This window comes from Mus musculus, chromosome 18, assembly GCF_000001635.26.
Source record: "Mus musculus strain C57BL/6J chromosome 18, GRCm38.p6 C57BL/6J".
Lineage (NCBI taxonomy): Eukaryota > Metazoa > Chordata > Mammalia > Rodentia > Muridae > Mus > Mus musculus.
In genome coordinates, this window is record NC_000084.6 from 76,090,588 (window position 1) to 76,105,000 (window position 14,413).

The 14,413-nt window shown below is 48.9% G+C and overlaps 1 protein-coding gene and 1 long non-coding RNA gene across 3 annotated transcripts in view; one reads left to right on the forward strand and one right to left on the reverse strand.

Annotated features, from left to right (window-relative positions):
- Zbtb7c (zinc finger and BTB domain containing 7C) overlaps positions 1-14,413 on the forward strand; it is a 328,387-nt gene that overhangs the window by 270,410 nt on the left and 43,564 nt on the right. The gene's annotated exons all lie outside the window — the stretch shown is intronic.
- On the reverse strand, positions 970-7,884 carry 2900057B20Rik (RIKEN cDNA 2900057B20 gene). Its single transcript, NR_045365.1, has 3 exons — positions 7,634-7,884; positions 3,736-4,085; positions 970-1,384 (listed from the first exon to the last, which is right to left on the reverse strand). It is a non-coding gene; the product is annotated as an RIKEN cDNA 2900057B20 gene (long non-coding RNA).

Below are 14,413 nucleotides of genomic sequence, written 5' to 3' on the forward strand. Positions count from 1 at the left end.
ATTCTGAGGCTTAGCAGGACAACTGCTGTGATTGATTAGTGATGCCTGCTGAGAGCCAGGGTGATGACACATGTATTCCTTAAGAAGCTTTTCTGTGCGAGTATAGAACACCACTGACTCAAACCAGCTTAAGCTGAAAATGCCATTTATTATGCGGACACAGAGGTTTGTCATGGGTCTTAAAAGCAGGAAATTCACAGAAGGGGAGGGGGGGTTGTTTCTCCAGAGACGAGGCAGGAAAGCCTAGTGATCAATTATGTCCTCTGCATGCTCAGGGCCTTAGGCTCCTGGTTCCTTCACCCTTTCCTCTCTATAGATGATGCTCTCTTGGTTTTCTTTGCAAGCGGGAGAATGTACCAGGTATTCGCAACCAGGTCAAAGCATCTATAGACATCTCAGCTGGCCTTATCCACCTCTGAGCCATTAACCGGGTGTCTTAGTCAGGGTTTCTATTCCTACACAAACATCACGACCAAGAAGCAAGCTGGGGAGGAAAGGGTTTATTCAGCTTACACTTCCACATTGTTCTTCATCACCAAAGGAAGTCAGGACAGGAACTCAAACAGGGCAGGAACTTGGAGGCAGGAACTGATGCAGAGGCCATGGTGGGATGTTACTTACTGGCTTGCTTCCCCTGGCTTGCTCAGTCTGCTCTCTTATAGAACCCAAGACTACCAATCCAGGAATGGCACCACCCACCCACAATGGGCCCTTTCTCCCTTGATCACTGATTGAGAAATTGCCTTACAGCTGGATCTCATGGAGGCATTTCCTCAAGGGAGGCTCCTTTCTCTGTGATAACTCCAGCTTCTGTCAAGTTGACACACAAAACCAGCCAGGACACCTGGGTCTCAAATAAGGCTAATTGATGAGGAGTGAACACTTCACCAGGAAAGTGGGAACTGTAAAAGAGAGCTGTAATAGTTACTTTCCTGATGCTATGATAAACACCACCACTAAGAACAACTTCTAGAACAGCAAGTTTAATTTGGCCTGTGGTTTCAGGAGAGCCCATAACAAATAGCCTGGGAGGTACAGATGTGGGTGGCAGGGCCAGGAAGCAGAGAGATCACATCTCAGCCACACACAGGAAGCAGAGATGGAGAGCAGGAGGTGGCTATAGATTCTCAAATCCTTCGATGTACTTCCTCCAGCCAGGGTGTACCTCCCAAAGGTAACTTCTCCAAACATCATCACTCTCTGGGAACCAGGTGTTCAAATACATGAGCCTAGGTGATGCATTTCTCATTCAAACCACAAGAGCCAGCAGGGAGTGGGTGCCCCGACAGGAGACTCCTTCATACGTAGTCTGTGTATCTGCTGACCGTTCCTTGGAAATAGCATGTGGAGAGGCTAGTCATGATGATGGTATCGGGGGCACACACTGAAATAAAAACAGCACAGGTCCTGTGAAGGAGTCTAGTGGGGGGGGGGTGACCCATACCCAACTTGCAGTTCGATAACTGCTAAGAAATTGCTGGAACTGGCGTGGGGGGCTCACCGAGTTGACCTAGCCATCATTCCTGTTCTCTGTCCCCCTCCGCCATTCCTCTCTGACCACACATAGATTAGGCGGCATTTACTCACAAGCTTCACAGGCATGATACAATTCAGACTTTTGACTACAGGTGGGTATGTAAAGTCACCAGTCACTTCCCTGCCCCTGTACAGCCAGTGCAGCAGTATAGTGTGTCCCATAAGCAGCAGCATGGAGTATAGCACCTAAGTGACAGCAGATGGCCCCAGCCCACTCTGCCATGTCCTGTGGGGCTGTGTTCCGTCCTGCCTCTGGGATGCTGGGCATGGATGGCCATTGGGGAGGCGAAACATGGGGAGTGCTTGACTTCGTCCCCCTGTACCGTCGGGTGCTGGGCTTTAGGAAAGCACTGAGACACTGCTCAGGGGGTGACAGAATGCAGTCTAAGGTGTGGGAAGCTGAAGTTGGGGCTCCTGACTTCTGGGCACCCATTCACCACTGGGGTACACACAGAGAAGTCAAGAATGAAGTGTCAGGTGTCCACGGGCCCGCAATGAGTCCAGGAGCAGGGGTTCTCAAACTCCTGGACATCACTGAGTCTTGAGGAGTTGGAAGCAGAGTTGGGAGTCTGCAGGCTGAAGATAGAGTATAGCCCTGGGGCTGGGTTGGTGTGTGTGTGTGTGTGTGTGTGTGTGTGTGTGTGTGTATGTGTATGTGGAATGGGAGCTCTGGCTTAATTCATCAGTGATTGTCCTTAGCTTGGTGGTAATTGGCTGGAGGTGCAAAGAGGCCTTCTATGGGAGATCTAGACTGCAGCTCTGTAGGCAAAGCCCTTCTCTGTGCTCCCCATGGTGGTTCTCAATGAAAGAGACAGTCCTTGGTGCCAAACTGTTTATTGGTTCTTCATCATGGGAAGTGGATGCTTACCATACCACCTTCCCGGGGTGGATCAAGAGATTAAATACCTTTTGCAGGGAGGAATGTCCAGGAAAGGAAGCTTATTGGCTAAACCCTCAGGGCCTCTAGGTACCTCATTAGCATGGACAACTCTGTTCTGGGCTCTCTGACCAACATGGGAGTGTAACACGTGTTCCAGGCCAGGAATCTGGCAAGGAGGCGCCTACCACCTCAGGTGTGTGCCCGAGTCTCCAGGGTCTCAGACCCACTCTACCTTACCAAGTTTCCTGGCATGGTCCACTGTCCCACACTGTCCCATTCTGATCATTATATGGAAAGAAAGAGAAAGTATGAGGTGGTGTAGGGACATGGGAAGCCACCAGTGGCCACTTGCCCACAGAAGCCTCAGTTTCTAAAGGTCCTGTCCAGGGGCTTATTTGCCATCTGGGACTTGTGCCCTGAGCAATTCAGAGAGCTTTCATTCAAAGTCACGGGGGGGGGGGGGGGGCGGCTGATAGGGAGATGGCTTTGTGGCTAAATCACTTGCTGTTGCAAGAGTGGGGATTAGAGTTCAGATCAAAAGCCAGGTTAAAGTTGAGGAGTCATAGGAGTCGCCTGCAACCCCAGGGCTCAAGAGACAGCAGACTCCAGAAGCAAGCTGGCTACCTGGAACTGGAGAGCTCTAGGTTTGGAGAGAGACCGTGTCTCAGTAAATAAAGTGGAGAGCAATAGAAGAAGACACGCAAATCAACTTCAGGCCTACACACACATGCGTGCAGACTTGCACACATAAGCACTGTCACACTTGAAACAAGTATTCACACACACACACACACACAGAATCTTCCAAAGACAGGTACACTGGCACACATCTGTAATCTCAGCACTTGGGAGCCTCAGGCATGGGGATCAGGGATCTAGAGTCTGAAATCAGCCTTGGCTCCGCAGAAAGACCCTGCCTCAAAAACAGAAAAACAAAACTCACCTCAACTGACCCTTTCTGTTCAGGGGAAATCAATTCCCTTTGCTCCTCTTTCTTTCACACTTGCTCTTAGGATGAAAAACTGTCTGTCCATTCTCTGGCTTTCCAACATCCCCCCACTGCCACCTCCAGGCTTGCAACAGTCCCTTCTTTGTTTTATTTTTCTGATAAAAGAAGGTGACCATTTGTACCTTCCCAAACTGAAAGAGACATCTATAAAAAGGATGAAGGGTACTCATGAGACCAGGAGCAGGAGCCCTAGTCAAGGCAGAGCTCCCAGTGGTGGACATTTCTATTCTTGAAGCGAGAATGGGTAGTTCCTGGAGCTACCTTAATGATACACAGTCTGCCCAGAGAAAGAGTTTCCATAGTCGCTTACCTGCAGAAGCCATGGGATTCCCCCATCTGGCCCCTCAATAGGAAGCAAGGGCAGGAGCCAGCCGTCAGCCCTGCAGTCGTGGTCTAGTGTGGTCATCCATCCACCCACTCCTTCAGCAAATGATGGTTATGATCCCTGCTTCAGGGCTACCTTGCCAGGCTGGTCTGAGCATCCTGCCTCCATCAGTTTCTGCCATTAGACCTCTGGCGTGGTGAGGATCCAGGTCTCTACATGGCTTCGCATCCGCAGACCTTCTCAGTAAGATGGCCACATTGCACTTGCCAGGGAAGTTCCTCCAATAGCCATGGTCATTCAAGGGCTGCTGTTCTCTTCCAGACTTCAGCATGTACCTGAGGTTCAATGCATGGCTTTTTGGGAGCAAAGAGGACATCTCCTACATTTCGTGGCCACCTAAAGTTAAAAATCTAGTCACTACAAGGAAGGGACTCTGTGTGTATATGTGTGTGTGTGTGAGAGAGAGGAGGTGGATTTTTAAACAGGACTCGCCTGCCCCAGAGAAAGCAAGATCATCCAGAAGTGCCTCGCAGGCTGAAATCTATGAAGTGTGGTGGGAAATACACTTACTGCCTCCCAAGCAGGGCAGCTGACGCTGCTGGCTTAGCCTTTAATCACCTTGACTGCCGGTTCCCTAGAGCCGTATCCAGGTGGAGGCATTCAGCACCAGGCTCCTTCCCTCATTTCAGGGTGTTCAATTTTAATGAAACACATATGAGGTCAGGGAACAGAAGCCACGTACGAAGTAACTGCATATGCAAACCACTGCATAAGCCCCTACAACCGGAAATGCAGTAAAATCTTGATTAAGCACCCTGAGTAACCACACCTCTGATTTAGACCTGTGATTTAGTTCTTAGAATTCTGCTTTTTTTTGGGGGGGGGGAGTGGGTATATGGATGATAAGAAAGGGTGTAACTCCCCTCAGGTTTTTTTTTCTTCAGAACTGGGACCCCCCACCCCCCCAGTACACAGAACTCTCTAACCTAGGACTTCACACCATAGGCAAGTGCTCTATAACCAAACGAGATCCCCAGCCCCTTTAAAATGTGTATATACTATCTACCAGCACTCCCAACTGTGGCCCTCCCCATTCCAGGTCACGGACATCCCTGGTGTACCGAGCAGACAGAGCAGGTGCGGCAGAGCCTGCAGGCTGCAGGGCTCATCTGCAGCCCAGATGTTCACTCGGGACTCTCCAGCTTGCCCACTACAAGTTTCAGTAGTTGGCCAGAACAAGCAGAGAAGAGAACAGTGAACCCAGATGGTGGTTAGCTTGGGCAGCTGTGTGACTGTGGCTGTGCCGAGGGCACTGGGGCCAGAGCTCTGGCATCCTCAGCCCAAGACATCGTCTGGACCTTTATCTATAGCTGAAGCAAGACACACGGGGTGCCATCAGCTACAAGTAGACTCCACCCCAGCTGACTCCTCGGAACTGAATGTATGTATGTTCCCTTGGAAAAAAAGGCTTGCGTTGGGGGCTCCAACAGAGAGAAGCTTAATGTTTTATATATAAGGAGAAAGAAATGGAAAAATACTCATGATTCTGCCAGTGCAAAAAATGTATTTTTAAATTTGAAAACAGGGTCTTGCTAAGTTATCCTGGCTGGCCTTGAACTTTGTAGCTCAGGTTTTGAACTTGTCATCCTCCTGCCTCAGCTTCCCAGGCCCTCGTCAGCAAAGCCAGCTCATCTTAGGTTTTTAGAAACGATTTCTGAAGTCTGCAGGGCCCTAACCCATCATCTAGTCTGTCCCTCTCTCTCTTCCTCGCCACTCGACAGCACGCAGGATAGAGAGTGACAGCCCTGGTACATGGTGCCAGTTCTGTTTCCTCACGTCATGAAAGAGGACCCTGAGCCCCCAAGAGGTGCAGACAGATGCTCAAAGGCACAGCTGTGGCCACAGGCTGCCAAGCCTGTAAGATGCTAGGCTAGTCAAACGCTACAGCTGTTGTGTGAGGCCATTTGGCTGCCTCAGTGTGGGAGAGCTGTATAGCCTCTGAGTGCTGTGACTGCTGGCAGGAGTGGCCAGGCCTGGTGAGTGTGGCTAGTCAGATTTATTTATTTAATGTGTAAGTGTGTTTTGCCTTCATAAATGTGAATGCACTGCTATCCTGGACAAGGGCTCAAACTGAGCGTGCAATGTAATTATTTAAATCAGCTACACTCAGAGCTGGAGAGATGGGTCAGCAGAAACAGGACTCACTTGTTGCTCTTGCAGAGGACCCAAGTTTGCTTCCCAGCACCCACATGGCAGCTCACAATTGTCTGCGACTCCAGTTCCAGAGGATCCCATCACCCTCTTCTGATCTCCACAGGCGCCAGACACACACCTGTGTACAGACATACACGCAGGCAAAGCACTTACGCACATAAAATAAATAAATGTTAATTAGCCACGTTTGCCACTTATATGATGTATGCTGGTAGCCCCAGCATTGAAGGCAGAATCGTTACTGTGGGTTAAAGGCCAGTCTGGGTTACATTGTCAGGTCTCAAAAATCAGAAATAGGAACAGACTAAGTGGACCAGCTAAGACTCTTTGGACTTGGGTTATCATAATTGAGCAGTCTATTGGCCTTAAATTTCTCTTTTAAATTTTGAGAAGCCATGTGGAAACACCTCCTGATGGGGACCTTCCTGGGGGCAATTCGCAGCCTTCACTTTCCTGAACTCCATCTTCACTCTCTTCCAAGTCTGTCTCTGGCCCACTTTCTCCTCCCCCTTCTCCAGGCTCAGCTCTACAGACATTCCTGCTCTTGGAGCTCCAAGAACACAGCCCTCACCCCGCTCTGGCCTCAAATATTCACTTTTCCCTGCCGAGTGTCTTAAATTCCACTCTGAGTCATTTTGGACTTTCTGGATTTCGGAAGATCTGGGGCAGGCCTGTGCCTGCTGCGCCCACCCCCTTCCCCCCACCCTTATACCCTCACATTTTTTCCTACCCTGTAGCCTGAGGAACCTTTCTCTCCAGCTGGACAGCCCTTGCCAGTGAGCTTCTAGCTCAGTTCATCCAATAGGAGGAGACAAGAGGAAGAGGAGACTGGATAGCAACAGGCCTAGTTAGTGAGGCACCATGGGACAGCCAGTCTCAGTGTTCAGTGGAGACTGGCTGTGTTCTGTAAGCGCTTCCTTAGCTGGCAATACCCTGCAAACAGCTGACGATGTCAGCCTCCGCCTGCCTGATCGGAATCTACCGTGGCCCATCCTAAAAGTGTCATTTAAAGCAAGGATCAGAAACCAAAACTAACCAGGGGTAGTGGCACACATCTTTAATCCCAGCACTAGGAAGGCAGAAACAGATAGAGCTCTGCGAGTTCAAGGCCAGCCAGGGCTACATAGTGAGACGCTGTCTCAAAACAAAACAAAACAAAACAAAACAAAACCAAAGCTACCTGGTGGCACATGCCTGTGATGAAACAAAAGTAGAAAAATCTTGAATTTGAAACCAGCCAGGGCTACATAAGGAGACCCCATTTCAAAAGTACAAAACAGCAATCAAAGCCACATCACCACTTTACACAGCGTATCTAACATAGATCTGATAAGCACAGAACTTGCCATCAGTCTCTTGGGCTGACCCAAGATCTCTCACGCATATACAGATCGGGGAACTTCACTGTTGTTCTTGCATGGGCTTCTGTTAGGGAATCTTCAGTGGTTTCTAGCTTGAATTTATTGGAACGATGTATGAACTTAAAGGCATATACAAAGTATATTTAAGTGAAAAGTCTTTCCAGGTTTCTGGTTTGCTTCCCCATATCATACTATCTTGTATATTTTAAATATTTAAATAATTTTATCTCACTTAAGTGATTATAAATATTAATTAAATTAATTAAAATAAATTTAAATAATAATAAGTAAATAAAAGATTTTATTACCTTGATAGTCTCTGTTAGTAACTCAGCTTTGAGTGTGGCTACTTAGTTTACATGAAAACTTCAACTTTCCTCCTCTGAGCACTTCACCCATTCACATTGTGAAATCGGCACACTAACAGGAACAGCTGACATGAACGAGTAGTCTGTGTCAGCTTTGCCCCTTCCCAGGCACGTAGATCAGTTGATGGCTGCAGGCGCCTAAGCAACCTCAGTAGCTTCCGGCATCCAGAGTGTGTTCAGTGGATTTGTACAAGGCAGGGCAGAACTGGCCTAGTGCCACTAGTCTAGCAAGTACAAGGGAGTCCCCTATAACTCGGCCACGTGGGGCTGTGGCTGGTGACTTGAGCCCCTTTAGAGAAATGAGCGTGGAGCTGATTGGGTGCGTGGCTATCTCATTACTGCAGCACCCATGTGTTAGTGATCCCACAGTGACTCCTCCTGCCACCCTTAAATGATTGACAGCCATACCTGCCTTTTTGCTAAGGCTCCTTTTTTCTAGAGCTACCTTACCACTCTGCCACCGGAGGCCTGCAAGACTTGGAGGACAGGGCAGGCACTGGCTTAGTGTGGACATCTGAGCCCTGGAGTATACAAAGAGGGGCAAACGGAGGTCACCGAGATGCTTCTGAAGGTATCTTTGGGTGTCCTGAAGTTCCACGGTGGGTGTGATAGCAGAGTCCACCTCCACAGACTGAACCGGAACACTGAGAGGAAGTGCCATCAGAGTCTCGTTTGGAAGGTTAGGCCTATGCCAGCCAGACCCTGTGCTGGAACTGACCTGAAAGGCTCCACCCTAAGGAAGACACCATGCAAGCTTCAACTGGGACACCTATGAACTACCGCAATGGCCTACATGGCATGATAATGCAAATGTGTAGTGATGGCACACACACCTTTCTGTAACCACCAGCTCTACAATGGGATGTAAGACCTGCTCAGCAAGAGGAAAATTAGTCCCTACTGTAAATCTAGCCAACTACCCAGGGCTAACAAAGTCAAGGCTCCATCCCACAGGGTGGAGGGGTAACAGTACTGGCAGATGGGTGGATCTCATTCTGGTTGATTATAGAGAGAAGGCTGTCACTCTGCCTTGGGGAAGGAATGGGTAGGAAACACCCACTCACAGCCAATGATCTAGTTCTCAGCCTTTTGGGAAAGGAAGGCCAGGGAGCCAAGCCAAGGTTCTGCAGAGGGTTCCCAGTCTCAGCCTCTCTCCAGACTCTTAGCTCTACTGCACATCTTCTGTCTTCTAACTTCCATTTTGAGGCTCCTTCCCTGAGCATGCTCTGCCCATCTAGGGCTTGTCTATGAGGCCAGTTCAACAACATGACTCACATAGTGTGGGGACCGTGACCATTCGGGGAAGTTGAGGCTGATGCTTGGGACTTTGTAGACCCATTACAAAGATTAGCCTTTGATACAGTCGAGGTTGCTCAGGATGACTCCTCAAAACCAAAGCCGGATGTGGATTGCTACTGTTGAGCACACAAGCCATTTCCTCCGTCTTGGACCGCACACTTCATCAGTACGCAGCACCAGCCATCCATGGGACTGGCTTCCAGCATGCTGCCACCATCTTGCCATCAGCTTTTATGACCTGAGAAAACCCAGAGATATGCATGCCCTCCCTCTCACATTTTGTCTGGGAGGAGTGGGGGAGGGGATGCAGAGCAGGGTGGTGCTCCCAGCATTCTCTGGGGCACCAGCTGTTGGTCAAGGTCAAGGGTCAACAGTAAAACCTGTGATCATCTCTGAAGTCGAATGGGGAGAGGGGTGCAGGACGGGGGGTGGGGAGACTCTATGCAGCAGTTCCATGTTTTTAATCACGGAATGAGGTGAGTAAGAATTAGAAATTTCTTTCAAAGCACAACTGTGCACTCAAGATTTGAGTGTGGGTCTCTAGAGTGAGTGTGTCACCGGGAATCTGGATAGCTTGTTTTATGGGTGACCTGAGCGGAGGGGAAGATTACCCATGGATCAAAGCAGGGAAAAGAAGGGGAATTCCGAGAGTGAATCAAGATTTTTTTTTCCTAGATTCATTTACTCCCCTTTTCTGTCCTTATATAGAGTTTTTGGGTGTGACGTGACATCAGATTCCTGGTGGCAGCAGGCAGTCTTATAAATGACATGGAGATGCCATTGTAATGAAGCAAGGAACAGTTGTCTGTTGTCTAGATGGTCAGCCCTCTTGGTGCCAGGGTGATCTGGTTCGTTTACTGCTTGAATGGTCACATGGTCTCATGCTGTAAGATGTCTCTGTAACTGTCATCCTCTAGCCTTGGTTTAATTTGTTATCTCTTTGGAACTATGCAGCCCACCCCAGGCTTGGGGATGCTCACCTAATCACTCAGCTTACTGGCCCTGCCACACTTGGGCTCAGTGCTGAATCATGGGACCATTCTTGAGAGTCTTGGGAAGAGGGGAGCACCTACCCTTGCAGCTCTGGACTTGTGACTCTCCGCCCTAGCGGATCAGAAGACTTGCCCTGGGAATCTTTTAAACCATGCCCCTGTCTCTAGACCTTTCCTCAAAAGAGTCTGATTCAATAGGTGGGTTGATGTGTCTTGTTTCAGTTTAGGGGTTTCAGCTTGCTTGGTTTTACTTTTCTGTCTTGAAGAAGAAGCAGTTAGGACAAAACCTTATCACCTTCATACCCCAAATGTGGCCCTCGAAGGGACAGCATCTGTGTGACCTGAGCTGACAGACACCTGAAGCCCCATTCTGTTACCCAGTCAAAGTGCAAATAGTGAGGTTGTCAGGGATGGGTATCTGCAGTCTCCTCTGCATGAGTCGGCCATCTGGGGAGTCAGGGCATCCGGATTCCTGAGCTCTCATCTCTGAACCTGGCTCTTAAGTCTGGGCAGGGGAAGGGGTCCTCCATAAATAAACATCCAGATGATTCTAATGTGTTGGAATAATGGTTTTTAAGCAGGTTTTTTTTTTCACTCTGTGATTGGCAAATAGGGCTCAATGGAGGACGGGCTCACCATCAGGTGAACTCTGTTTTCAATCTGTTGCTCTTGCATCCAAATATTTTCTGCTGAGGCTGCTCTTGCCAGCCAAAGTCAAGACATATCGCTTGGCCTGGCATTGAAGAAGTTCCTCCCCCTCCTCCTCCTTCTCTTCTTCCTCCTCTTCCTCTTCCTCCTCCTCTTCTTCCTCCTCCTTCCCTTCCTCCTCCTATTTTTCCTCCTCCTTCCCCTCCTCCTCCCCTTCCTCTTTCTCCTCCTTTTTCTTCTTAGAGACACAATCTGTAGCTCTGTAATTCACTATGTTGCTTAGGCTACCCTGGAATTCATACTAGTCCTGCCTCAACTGCCCAAATGCTAGGATTAAGGACATAAGTCAATACACCTAATTGTCCAGGCCTTAGGCTGTCTGAAAGTTATCTGTCCCTAAGTGTTCTATCTTTCAAGGCCACTTTTTCTGGCAGCTCAGAGTCAGAACAATGTGTGCCCACTCCAAGTTCATGAAGGACCAATTTAGGATTGTATCACTCGCTTGATGGAAGTGAGGAGCTGGAGAGTATGAGGCCTATAAATCACAGGGTAGGGCGTGGGCCTAAGAGGCAGCAGATGGGAACATACACTGTGCAGAGAGAGCCTGGCCTCTATTCCTGGACATGGATTCTTTGAGCTCCGTTAGAGAGAGAGGCCACCAGAAGTCAGAGGTCACAACTTCTTGTCTTTCCTGCGACCATTTCTCCATTCCTGTCTTATTTACGGTTCTATCGCTGTGAAAAGACACCATGACCAAGGCAGTTCTTACAAGAGAAGACATTTAATTAGGGACTTGCCTACTGTTTCAGAGGTTAGTCCGTTATCATCATAGTGGGAAGCGCGGCAGCATGAAGACAGTTGTGGTCCTGGAGCTAAGAGATTTATATCTTGATCTGCAGGCAGACAGAGAGGGAGAGACAGAGACAGAGAGAGACAGAGACAGACAGTCTGGGGGTAGCATGGGATTTTGAAACCTCAGAGCTCACGCCTCAGTGAAACACCTCCTCCAACAAAGCCACACCTCTTAAACAAAGCCATACCTCTTAGTCCTTCTAATCCTTTCAAAGAGCTTCACTCCCTGGTGACTGAACATTCAAACATATGAGCCTGTGGAGGCCATTTTTACCCAAACTACCTTGCCTCCTAAGATGCAGCCCTGCAGCCTTTGTTCAGACCATTTCCATCCTCCCAGACTGGAGGTGGATTTCAGGGTAAAGCCTTGATGTGGATACTGACAGCAGCCATCCCACAGACTGAAATATTTTCAGATTCATATAACTCTACGGTTTAGGTCTCTTCAAATGTACCAGCTTAAAACACAGAAGGGAAAGAATATAGTAATATGGGGGAAATTTAAAGCTGTTTTGGAAGAGGTGAGGAAAACCTGGGAAAGCATACGGGTGTGTTGGGCCTCATCAGTCGCTGAGCCAGGTTCCCTGTCACCAAGTGCTAGGCAGTGTCACAGCTGTGAGTAAAATCCAAGAAGCAGAGTGATGGGGATAACAACACAGGCCACTGTGGGTATGAAAGATCTGCAGCCTCTGCTCCAGGGGCAGCAAGGGAGGTACGAGGTCCACTCTTTCACTTGGAGTGACCATCACATAGAGAAGCCAGTGTCTACCTGGTCACCTGAACACACTGGAACATCTTAAACCTTCTTGCTCTGGTTTATAGGATTAAAGTATGCTCTTTGCCTTTGTACTCCAGGCCTGGGAGCAGAGTGGGCCCCTTATAACTAAGTTCAGGCTGAGGGGCCAGCACCAGGAGACCTCAGGTTGGCTTCAACTTCCCCCACTAGTTATTTGATAGTCCTAGATTGGCCCCTTAGTATTTATAACCCTCTCCTTATTCTTAATCTGAAAAGGGGGGGATAATTTGAGCTTGTTTTTGTTTTGTTTTGTTTTTGTTTGTTTTGTTTTGTTTTTTTCAGAATAGTTAGGAGCTCTAGAAAAAATGCATGTTAACACTTAGTGTTGTGTCTCGCCTGGAGTCGGCACTTAACAATGGAGATTATTATTGTTACACGTGGATAACAACGCAAACTCCAACACAGTTGTGGGTGTTAAGCAAGATGGGAAATGTGTGTTTGCAAAGTTCGAAGCCTGTTACCTTGGTCTCCTGTGTCATGGGATCCTGGGGTAGTAAAGGAAAAGCTAACCTAGCCCCTGGAGTTCAGCTCCAGCTCTGTCTCACTGTATGATCTTGAGTCCCCTATACACACTTTGAAAACTGATTTTATGTGTCCCAGTGTTTTGACTACATGTATGTCTAAGCACCAAGTGCACGCACTGCCTGCAGAGGCCAGAAGACAATGTTGGTTTACCTGGAACTGGACTTGCAAACAGTTGTTAGCAACTGTGTGTTCTGTGAGCAACCAACCCCCTTAGTTAGTTTGTCTGTCTCTGTCTCTCTCTGTCTCTCTGTCTCTGTCTCTGTCTCTCTCTAATTTATATGAATACACCAGAAGAGGGCATCAGATGTCATTACAGATGATTGTGAGCCACCATGTAGTTGCTGGGAATTGAACTCAGGACCTCTGGAAGAGCAGTCAGAGCTCTTAACCACTGAGCCATCTCTCCAGCCCCCTTAGTACATCTCTTAACCAAGCTGTGTCTCATGGTATCTGCTCTGTGAAGTTATTGTGAGGGTTAGTGGGAAAGCATCCTTGGAACAGGGCTGGACACTATCTAACAGCTCAACAAGAGCATACTTGCTGTGGCTCCCAGGTACTGGGAAGCAGTGAGATTTTTTTTTTTTTAAGTGACAGTTAAATGAGAAGTTGGGGCATTTTCCTTCATGTCATGAGGGGACCCACTGGAAGTGAGCAAGAACAAAACAATCCGAGTCTGTGGCTTGCGGACATGAGTCAGTTGGCACTGTGAAGAGCAGAGGGGTATGGGGACAAAGAAGAGGCAGCCACTGTCCCCTCTGCATGATCTAGACCACAGATGTGTTCCCCTTCAAGACCCATTGGTACATGTGGAGACAGAAAGGACCAATGAGGGTCCTGGACATACATCCCTAAAGACTATGACAGTAAAGTAGACTGTGAAACCAGTTTTCCTTGAAGATGCCTGCTGCTAAGAAATAGTAGCAGCTGACATCCTCAGAGCCCTCCCCAGGCAGGCACTATTCTGGTGCCCACACTATTAACCCTGTGAAGTTGCTTTTATTCTTTTTAGTCAACAGGGGGAACTTGAAGCCCCTCAAGGTTGGGCCTGTGCTCAGCCACACAGCTCATCAAGCTATAAAGTAGGGTGCAGACAGTGGTCTGGGATCACCCTCCTCATTCCCCGCCAGTTTGTGCCCATCTGGCAGTACAAACATATCTGTAATAGATTTCCTTGGTGGGACAATCCTACAGGGAGAGATGATGCCTCCCTCAGTGAGACTCCCAGGAGGCTAAGCATGCTTGGCTTTCCCCTTCCCCTTCCCCTTCCCCTTCCCCTTCCCCTTCCCCTTCCCCTTCCCCTTCCCCTTCCCCTTCCCCTTGCCCCTGCCCCTGCCCCTGCCCCTGCCCCTGCCCCTGCCCCTTCCCCTGCCCCTGCCCCTTCCCCTGCCCCTTCCCCTTCCCCTAGGAGTCCCCATTTCCAGCTCCAAAGCCTTGCTCTTAGGGGAGACCCCAAGTTCTTGGAGAGGGTCCACACCCCTCTTCTTCATTTCACCCTGAAAGTCCCAGCCGAGGCTGGCTCAGCAGGGAGGCTCTTGAGCTCAGCTGGGTTGATTAGAATGAACCTCCATGTCCCCAGATGCTCTTAACTAATAAGGCTTCATGACACCA